The sequence below is a fragment of the Myotis lucifugus genome, unplaced genomic scaffold (genome assembly GCF_000147115.1).
Source record: "Myotis lucifugus unplaced genomic scaffold, Myoluc2.0 scaffold_79, whole genome shotgun sequence".
NCBI lineage: Eukaryota > Metazoa > Chordata > Mammalia > Chiroptera > Vespertilionidae > Myotis > Myotis lucifugus.
Window position 1 is genome coordinate 1743841 of NW_005871127.1, and position 10709 is coordinate 1754549.

A 10709-nucleotide genomic window follows, 5' to 3' on the forward strand; every position below is an offset into this window, starting at 1 on the left:
GTAATTTTTATTATCATTTGGAGAACTAATGGATCGGAGTTATATCCTGTCCATTTACATTTATTTGTAAGGGCCTGACTATTACTCCTTCTGTTCAGTAGTTGATTTTTTTCTAAAGCTTTTCCTTTGTGTACATTACAGGTAACTATGTAATGAAATCCCGAATATCTCAGCTCCCACTTTGACGGCCTTGCATGAATGTAAGTCATAGCCAATGAGTGTCTTATGCTGAAGGAACTCCAGATTTTTCTGAGATGTAGTGTAAACAGCATGGGCTCCCTGGTTCTCAGGGCACGGGTGCTACCCAGGCTTGGCTCTTGACTAGAAGGTAGCTGACCTCTCTGAGCCTCTACCACCTGGACTGTAAAATAAGATTGAGAACATCCCTCTCGAAGCTCTACTAGGATCAAATGAGATGAAGTATCTGCACATAATGGCACTAGATCAGTGATGGCGAACCTATGACACGCATGTCAGAGGTGACAAGCGAACTCATTTTTTTGGTTGATTTTTCTTTGTTAAATGGCATTTAAATATATAAAATAAATATCAAAAATATAAGTCTTTGTTTTACTATGGTAGCAAATATCAAAAAATTTCTATATGTGACACGGCACCAGAGTTAAGTTAGGGTGTTTCAAAATGCTGACACGCCAAGCTCAAAAGGTTCGCCGTCACTGCACTAGATAAATGGCAGAAATATTGTTAATACTAGAGGCCCGGTGCATGAATTCATGCATGGGTGGGGTCCCGAAGAGGGTGGGAGGGGGGTGCCAGGACATGATCGGCCCTCCAGGCAAGCTGTGGGATGCCCTTGCTGTCCCGGGATCCAGATCTGTCCCAATCGGTTGTCGGGAGGCACCTGGCAGCCACTTTTATATTGTTTCTTCCTTGCATATCATCTTGGAAGGGAAGCGGCCGTGGTGCCCAGGGCCGACTTCCAAGAGACCGGTGGCGCTTTCAGGATCAGGCCAACAGCGCTGGTCCGTCAGTGCCTGGCCTGTTCTCCAGAGATTGGACCTGCAGGACTACTGAGGGAGTTAGTGGCTGCTGGAGGCCTGGTGGGCCGCCAGGACAGGTCTCAGTTGAGCAGCGCTCCCGCTGTGGGAGCACACTGACCACCAGGAGGCAGCTCCTGCATTGAGCGTCTGCCCCCTGGTGGCCAGCGCATGTCATAGCGACCGGTCGTTCCAGTCGTTCGGTCACTTAGGCTTTCATATATATAGATAGTAAAGTCAGTGTAACTTAACCCTCTTAGTGCCGAGGAGTGCGATCGCGCTCCTCCTGTCTTTCGCCAAAAGTGCTGGGAGCGCTATCGGCAATTTTTTTTCTACTAGTATTTTATAATACAATCAGCAAACAATATATGTCAAAGATGAAAACAAATGTAGTAAAGGTTTCCTTACGTTTTTGAATATATAACTTCATTTACTTGCGATTCATAATTTTTTTCCTAAACTGCTGTAAAATCAGCAAAAATGCCTTGGCAATTTTAGCATAGTTCCTAGGATATTGGTTGGCACTCAAAGGGTTACGGGCTGTGTGGTCCATATAGTGGAATTGTGGAGGTCATCTGGAGTGCCATCCTTAGTATTAATTTACATACCGGCTTTAAGAATAACTTGTAAAGTGCCCTCTTTCTTTCACAATCTATAAATTTTCTCATAATTTCTACTAGAACAGGAAGCAGAAATGATGCCAGGAGAACTGCAAACTGCAGAGTCTCATTGGTTAGTGAAGTGAATGTGCTACTACTTAATTTTTTAAATAATATATATTTGGAGTGAGAGTTATTAAACCTAGTCAGAGGTTTCTTAGTCATTCTACAAGCCCCATTGCTTGAATAATAAGCTAAGTATCTAGCTTTAAAAGTAAACAGGAAATTGTACAATATTCATCACTCATATCATCTTTCTTCCCCAGTCCTCTGTGTTAAATTAGGATAAATTTTATTTTCATCCTTCGTTTTTTTTTTGTTTTGTTTTGGTTAATCATCACCTGAGGATATTTTTCCATTGATTTTTAGAGATGTTGCTACTTAGGTTACCTATTTTTCAACATTCAAATGGATAAAAGAAAAAGTTACTGATAATAGGACCTTAACTTTTCATATGGGGATTCTGAATACTGGAAAGACTAGAAATTTTGTCACTAAAAAATTTGAATGGGATTACAGAAAATGTTCCAAATTTGAAGGTGGGGGAAAAATACGTGATTGGAGCCATGAACCTTTCCTGGACTAGGACCAGGTATTTAGTTTCTCTAAACATATTTCTTCATGGAGATAATATCTCCCGTTTTTGAAAGTCGAAATATCAAATGGATGTGAATGTTCTTAACATTTTAAAGCATAGAGCCTTATTATAAACTAGAGGCCCGATGCATGAAATTCGTGCAAAGTAGGCCTTCCTTTCCCCGGCTGCCAACACCGCCCTCCCTCTTGCACCTGGGACCTGGGCTTCACTCTGGCCACCAGCAGGTACCTGGGACCCAGGCTTCCCTCTGGCCACTGGCAGGCACCTGGGACCCGGGCTTGCGAACCTATGACACGCGTGTCACCTCTGAACTCATTTTTTTGGTTGATTTTTCTTTGTTAAATGGCATTTAAATATGTAAAATAAATATCAAAAATATAAATCTTTGTTTTACTATGGTTGCAAATATCAAAAAATTTCTATATGTGACACAGCACCAGAGTTAAGTTAGGGTTTTTCAAAATGCTGACACGCCGAGCTCAAAAGATTTGCCATCACTTGTCTGGAAGGATGTCTGGTCTAAGTAGCATATTATGCTTTTATTATTATAGATAACAGCTAACCCACATGTTTATGGCTATTTTGATTAAGTTATCAAATTGACCAATGCTATCTAAGCATATATTATGTTACTTTCCTGTTATATAGTTCTAGAAATGAATCATTTTTACTATTCCAGTGCTTTATTAATGAATAACATATATCCAAAAGCATGAGATGGTACATAATTTTTTCTTTGAGGCATTTAATTTTAAAATATACACACTAGATCATCCATTAAAGATTAAACTCACACTCATTCCCAAGTATGATCTTGCCACCGTTTTTATCATTATTGTCTCTTGGAACTACCCATTTTATAATAGATGCAGCGCTGTGTTGTTTATTTTGTTTACATTATGGGTTCTGTGACTACACTGAAAATAACACTTGCTCAGCGTGTAGAAGGAAAGCAAAAGGAAGGGATGAAGAAGGAAAAAAAGTTAGTTTAGAATGAGAGGGAAAATCATTGCCCTCAAGCCTATTCTGATAAAATTTCTACCATTGTAAATGGAAGCTAAATATGGACTTCTTCAGAGTCAATGGGAAATGAAAGGCAGGGCCAATTTTAATTCTAGTTTGGGAACAAAAGGCAGAATTTACAAAAATCTCTCATATTGCATGTAATTACTAAGAGCTTCATAAGTGCTTAGTGATTATAATAAATGAATGATAGAATCATTTTTGGACAGATGGAGGAAAAAGAGACCAAGAATACATCAATAGGGGCCAATGCTAGTTTGCATCTTCTGTCTCTTTTTGTTTTCTTTTCAAAGGCTTTGTTTAACTTGGAGAAAATTAGACTAAGAGAATGGTGATCCTTAGAAATATGTGTTTATAGCAGATAAAGTGTCTCAAGGGCACAAAGGGCAGAATGCAACTGCTGCTTGTGTCCACAGGCATCCCCAAAAGCGAGGCCCAGTGGGTGCTGTCCGTGAGCACCTGGTACCTAGGTAGGTGCTGGCTCTATGGTTCTAACTTTTCTGGAATGTGAATTCTTCTTACTAGATTAGAGTTGCTCCCCAAGATAGATTTTTATTATTAAAAAAGAAAGTATATGATGTGAATGTTATTTTACCAAGCACACTTTCTACAACATATCAAGCCAGGTGCAGCATCAGTTGGGCAAACAGTTTGAGACGTGTTGGATGTCAGTGTTTGAGGAAACGGCTTCGTTAGAGGAGGAGGAGTGTACTGCTTTTGTGATTTTAAAGAAAACTAGTAGACATGTTCAAGAGCTCTGAAATGAAAGACGCTGGTTCTTTATGCGTCCTGGGGGTGCCTTCTCTTTTCTTTGATCTGTGTGAATCAGTGACACTGTTCTTTTCTCTGCTCAGATGTCTCTTAGGCTTCCCACTGCATAGAAAAAGGTGTCCATAGTTGTTGAGGCATCCTCAACTTTGCCTGGATTTTCCAGTCTAATTCCACAGTTTCGTTCCAGTGAAGTCCTAGTTCAGTCATTCTTTTTATACTTCTCCAAACATGATTGCCAATTGTATTTTGACTACTATTGTGGTTACTCTTTGTTTTTAAATATATATTTTTTTTTTCAATTTCCCTCCGTGTTCCTATGTGTACATACCTTTTCCTGGGATAGCCTTTTCTTCAACATGTCCCTAGGTTTTTCATCTTTCAAGACCGCAAATAAATTCTTTATTCTTCACAAAATTTTCTGTTTCAGGAGCTATGTGTTAAAGTGCTTCTCATGGACAATACCTAAAACACTCAGAAAAGAGGAACTATTTTTAAATCAGAACTCATCTTTCTTCTAATGCCTGTAAATTTTTCTCTCTGGCACAGCATTTTTCAAATGTTACATATTACTCATTAACAAAAATCTTCTGTGGTCCAAAAATAAGTTGTTGGAACATTGGTTAAGCTCAATTAAAGTGATTCATTATATATCAGACTTAATGACAGAGGTCATATATAACAATATATTATAACTCTTCACTGAATATAGAATACTCGTTTCCAAACCCAGTCTCACTAGACTCGTTTCAAGGAATAGATTTTTAGAAAGCATCCCTGTACCACACCACATTTTGATCTGAGAGAGTTATTTAGCTACTTATTTTCTTCCCAACAGAGTTTGAGTTTTTGGACAGAAGGATTGAGCCTCCTTCAGCTCTTTACCCCCATAGAATATAAAAGATATCATGTAGAAAGCCATAATATGTTTTAGTTTTTTATTTTAGGGAAAAAGTTTGGGGTTCTTTTTTTCATATAAAGGAACTGGGCAGGAGTTAAAAGCAAGGAAGGTAAAGAGGGTGTGTTTATTATTTTTGAGGAATTAACTGACTGGTGAGTGGTAAAAAGGATTTCTCTGTGCACCATCCAATCCACTATGCAGAAAGCATGGGCCTGGAGAGGGAAAGATTGGGTCAGCTTTTGGCATACCCACTAAGTTAGTTGATATTGGAAGTTTAGGGTGTAGAGTAGAAGCCAGGCCTTTAATGGTCAAGTTTGTTTCCAAGTTGGCTGTTCTCACTTGGAAAGTTCTTGTACATGAATATAGTTTAGTATTCCAATGGCCTACCATCTCTCTAGCTTGTTAAATTTGATCAATTCCTGATCATCTACTGTGGGTCTGTGAGTTGGAGTTGATTTATGTTTTATCTGCCCTCCTCATGGCATTATAAGGCAAATCTGTCAGTTTATTGCCATCCCAGGTACTAAGTCTCGGGACAGTTAATTAAGACAAACTAACCAAAGTTGTATTTTGACTAATATTATGGTTACTCTTTATTTTTAAATATATTTTTTTTAATTTTTCAATTACAGTTAATGAATATTAGTTCCAGGTGTACTACCCAGTGGTTAGACATTTGTATAACTTACAGACTGATCATCCTTATACATCTAGTACCCATCTGGCACCATACATAGTTATTACAGTATTAATGACTATGTTTCCTATGCTGTTCCTTACATCCCATGAATATTTTGTAACTACCAATTTGTGCTGGTTAATCCCTTTACCTTTATCACCCATCCCCCCAAACCATCTCCCTTCTGGCAACTGTCAAAATGTTCTCCATATTTAAGAGTCTGTTTCTATTTTGTTTTGTCACTTATTTTGTTCTTTAGATACTACTATATCTCCTGGTCTTGGTAGAGTGGCCTTATGTATTAGGTGTCCTGTAGGGCCCAGTGGTGCACCCTTTCAGGTGCACCCTTCCTCTGTGGCTATGTGCACCCTCCTGTTGTAGTTGTGCCTTGATTGCTGTTGGCATGTCAGTGGAAGGAATTGCCCCCCCCCCAGGTTGATTGGCTGTGAGGATTGGCTGCAACAACAGCGGAGGGGGTGATATGCAGGGCCCACCCCATGGAGCTGGACTCACTTCATCAGGGATCTGGTGCCTAATGAGTTTGCCCTTGAGTATGTCCTTTGTGGATGCTTGGGCATGGTCTGAACCTGTCTCCTGGGGCCGCTCAGGTGTTTCAAGCCAAAGTCAGCCACTGCCTTTGCCCTGCCTAGGTCCACCTGGTAAAAACTTCAAAGCGATCTGCAGATGGTTTGTTGCCTGTGCTGGACGTGGAGGTGCCCAGAAGAGGCTAAGCTGTAAACCAAGGCCAGCTGTCACTAGTGCTGGGTGTGGGGCTGCTTAGCAACAGGTTCAGGGCACGCTGAGGCCAGATGCTCCCTGTATGGGATTTGTGGACCTTTGAGAGATTTTTAAGAAATTCTACAGCATGAGCCAAGATGGTCCTTTTGTATAGAAAAGCCACTTGGAATGGATTGTGTGGGCCTCACAAGTTGGGTGGTGCCAGGTCTCAGGGAATCTCCAGGATGGAGCGAACAGTGTGAGCCAGGTTGATCGGGACTCAGATATGGCTCCTGCCTGCTGGCTCTGTGGGGCAAGGGCTCAGCAAAGGAACAGTGGCCTCTGTCAGCACTTCTGTCTGGAAGAAAACTGTCCCTCCAGCCCTCGCCCTGATGCCAGACAATTCAGTTTCTCCCATTTGTTCCCGGTACCTTTATAGCTTCTGCCCCAGCACTGGAGCTCAGAGCCAATGAATCTGAGTAAATCTCTGTGTGGGCCCTAGAAGAGGAACTGCCTGGGACTCCAGCAACCCTCAGACACATTCAGCCAGGATCTCAGCTGGTTTTCACAGCCATGAGTTATGGGGGCTTTTTTCCCAGCACTGGAACCCTTGGCTGGAGAGCCTGGTATGGGGTTGGGACTCCTCACGCCTCAGGGTGGACCTTTGTAGCTGAGATATCACTCCAGATATTAAACCACCATATGTGGGTATGGGACCTGCCTGTTTTGTGTGTCTGCCCCTCCGACCAGTCTGGCCGTGGCTGCTTCTGTTTATCTTTAGTTATAGGACTTCTGCTCAGCTAGACTTCAGGCAGTTCTCAATGATGGTTGTTCTGTAGTTTAGTTATCATTTTGATGATTTTGATGTGGACATGGAAGAACCTACTCTGCCATCTTAACCAGAAGGTGCTATTGTGGTAACTCCTGATTCCAGGTCCCCTACATAAGCTTGATTAAATGTCCATGTGTAATAGGGACTGCAATATCAGCTTTTCAGACAGAAATATTTCATGATGATTTAATATTTTGTGCAGTTTGAAAAGTATTTGTTTATGGATAGGCAGTTGGGAAAATGTGATTATAAAGGACAGTCAGTGAATGGAAGTGTATTACAAATTGATAAATTTAGATTAGTGACGAACACTATTAAGATGTCTTAGTATACATTTTTAAAGAGTGCAAGGATTAGCCTACAGTTTTTGAGACACAGTAAGTAAATGTAACAGATGAAAGAACCCTACACCCACATTAAGTATGAGGCTCCCCCAGGAGCATCAGCCGTGTAGTTGTCAACAACTGATTTCTTTTTATTTACTGTGTCTTGCTTTTCTTTCTTTCTTTTCTTTTATGGAGAGAGTATTTTTTTTCTTTATTGATTAAGGTATTACATATGTGTCCTTGTCCCCCCATTCCTCCCCACTCATGCTCTCACGCCCCTGGTATCTGTGTCTATTGGTTAGGCTTATATGCATGTATACAAGTCCTTTGGTTGATCTCTCCCGCTTACCACCACCCTCCCCTACCTTCCCTTTGAGGTTTGACGGTCTGATCGATGCTTCTCTGTCTCTGGATCTGTTTTTGTTCATCAATTTATGTTGTTCATTATATTCCACAAATTAGTGAGACCATGTGATATTTGTTTTTCTCTGACTGGCTTATTTCGCTTAGCATAATGCGCTCCAGTTCCATCCATGCTGTTGCAAATGGTAAGAATTCCTTCTTTTTTACCACAACATAGTATTCCATTGTGTAGATGTACCACAGTTTTTTAATCCATTCATCTGCTGATGGGCACTTAGGCTGTTTCCAAATCTTAGCTATTATAAATTGTGCTGCTATGAACATAGGGGTGCATATATCCTTTCTGATTGGTGTTTCTGTTTTCTTCGGATATATTCCTAGAAGTGGGATCACTGGGTCAAATGAGAGTTCCATTTTTAGTTTTTTGAGGAAACTCCATACTGTTCTCCACAGTGGCTGTACTAGTCTGAATGCAGACTGGTTCAACAACTGATATTGATTCACTTGTGCACATATAGGGCAACAGTGACACCATTGGGCCAGGTTTGTCTTACCGCTTGAGCTTCAAGGTCTAAAAAGAGAGTTAGGTATTCATGTGAAATAGAAGCATTTGGGGAGAATATGTATGTGGTTATGAAACTAGGCTATTGAACCGGAGGAGCTGGGAGGGGAATTTCCAGCAATGCCTTCATCATGCTGAAGCTGTATTTGGTTTGCTTTCATAATGACCCGAAAAAAATAAAGGACCAAATGATAAGTATGAATGATGAAGTAAAATACGACTGTTCCTGACACTTTAGGAAATATCATCAATTGGTTAAAGACCTTTCCCTTCAGTTTAAATTCTCAAAGGGAAAATAAACCCACTATAGAATAAAGGAAATCCATGAGTTTATTTTTTCCCAGAGTACAACCACTAGAGGACAGTAGAGCCCATGCTACTTCAGCTTTATTCTGCATTACCCCTGCCCGTCTTCTCATTCTCAAGGGCTAAATGGACTCTTCAGAAAGGGAGCTGTATTTCTTTCTAATATATGAAGCAGGAGAATCTGAGGTATATCCTTTTCCAGATTTGAAGATGTGATTATATTCTTTTTCTTTTGACTAAAGTTAGCTCTTTATTGAAGTAAATGCTTAGGGCATAGACAAGGGTATATCCACAAGCTTTCCTGTGGTTATTGAAAAGTAATAATACCGAGCACTACAACAATTAATTCTAAAGTCAATTTTTAAGAAAATCTCCCTTTCCTGAAAATCTAACTTTAAGTAAGAAAATCCAAAAGTGATAAACCCAAGCTATTTGTATTCTGAATAACAAATTTATATGATGAAACAGAAAATAAAAGCCCCAGGAAATAACTTGATACTTAGAAGCCTGGCTTTCCATTGATGTTAATATTGCATATAATTGTTAGAATTTAGAAGAAAAACTTGACTTTTTCATTTCTGATAAAATTAAAGATTTGGTTGAAATTTTTCTTTGACTTAAGTTGAAAATAGATTTTGTGAGTGCTTATTTTGTGTTTTAGCCAATAGAGAGGTTATGTTGTGACACATGACTGATAAAAGTCATGTTTTTCTGGTTTCTGAAATCATTTTCTGGTTTCTGCTTCCAGTTCTATCAGTGATATCACTGCATCTTCAGCATTTTGTGCATAAAATTTCCTCTGCAGGAAAAAAAAAAAGTAAACTTAGCTGGGATCTTCGGCCTTGAAATACTTAGAATTAATTTTTTTTATAAACATTACTTTAAAAAGTGGTCATTTTACTTGCTAAAGAATAGAATACTATAGAGAAACACTTGAAGAAATATCAGCTTTCCTTAGAAACTTGATTAGACATGGTTAGACCTTCACCTGTGATTTTGAATATTTATTCCCCCAAACAGTGCTGGGCATAGAGTACATACTTAAGTTGTTCATCAAAAATTAGCATCTATTAGATGTACCTAAATTCCAAACACTATGCTGGGAACTCTTATCCCTTTCTTATAGGAGCTAAATTTTCTAGATTAATAAAAGTTTGCTATTGCTCATTTTAAATTAAATTAATTTTAACACCCGTATTTGCTAATTCTTGTTAAAGTTTTCATTTCCTCACAAAAGCGTTCCAGACACCCATTGTTTTCCAGTTTAAGTGAACTGAATTATTTCGGTGGAGGATTTTTAAACAAAGTTTGAGGTCATTGCAAGCAAACAGAGTGTCTTAAAGTGTGTTGTCAGTTACTGGTGTGGATGATTTTAATTTTCTCTGAATTCCCTATATGTTGTCACCAAAATTTCCTTTCGTAACTCCTACAAATAGTTTTGGCAAACTGCCCTTCCTGCACAAATTTACTTTGGAGATTTGCAAGGGATTTAATTCTGGATGTGGCCGAGGGCTTGACAGGCAACTTCCTGGAAAGGCTCTGCAATAAGAGCTTTGTGGACAAAATCATCCTGGCTCAGCTTACCCTGCTCCCTTGTGTATAAGCGTATTATTGTTCATGGTATGGTTCAGTTTGCATGGGACCTTCCTAGGGAACTTCAAGAACATGATCTTAAAGAGACAGTGGCCCTCCTATCAAGATAATCCAGTAATAATATTTTAAAAAGAGACTCCTTGAGAGACAGCCACAGATGATTCTAACACTTCTTTTAAAAAAACAAAACAAAAACAAACCTGAGTTAATCTCAAATGTGTCACCTTCATCTGCTTAGAGCAAAAGAGAAATTTTTAGACCAGTGGTTCTCAACCTGTGGGTTGCGACCCCTTTGGGGGTCGAACGACCCTTTCACAGGGGTCGCCTAAGACCATTGGAAAACGCATATATAATTACATATTGTTTTTGTGATTAATCACTATG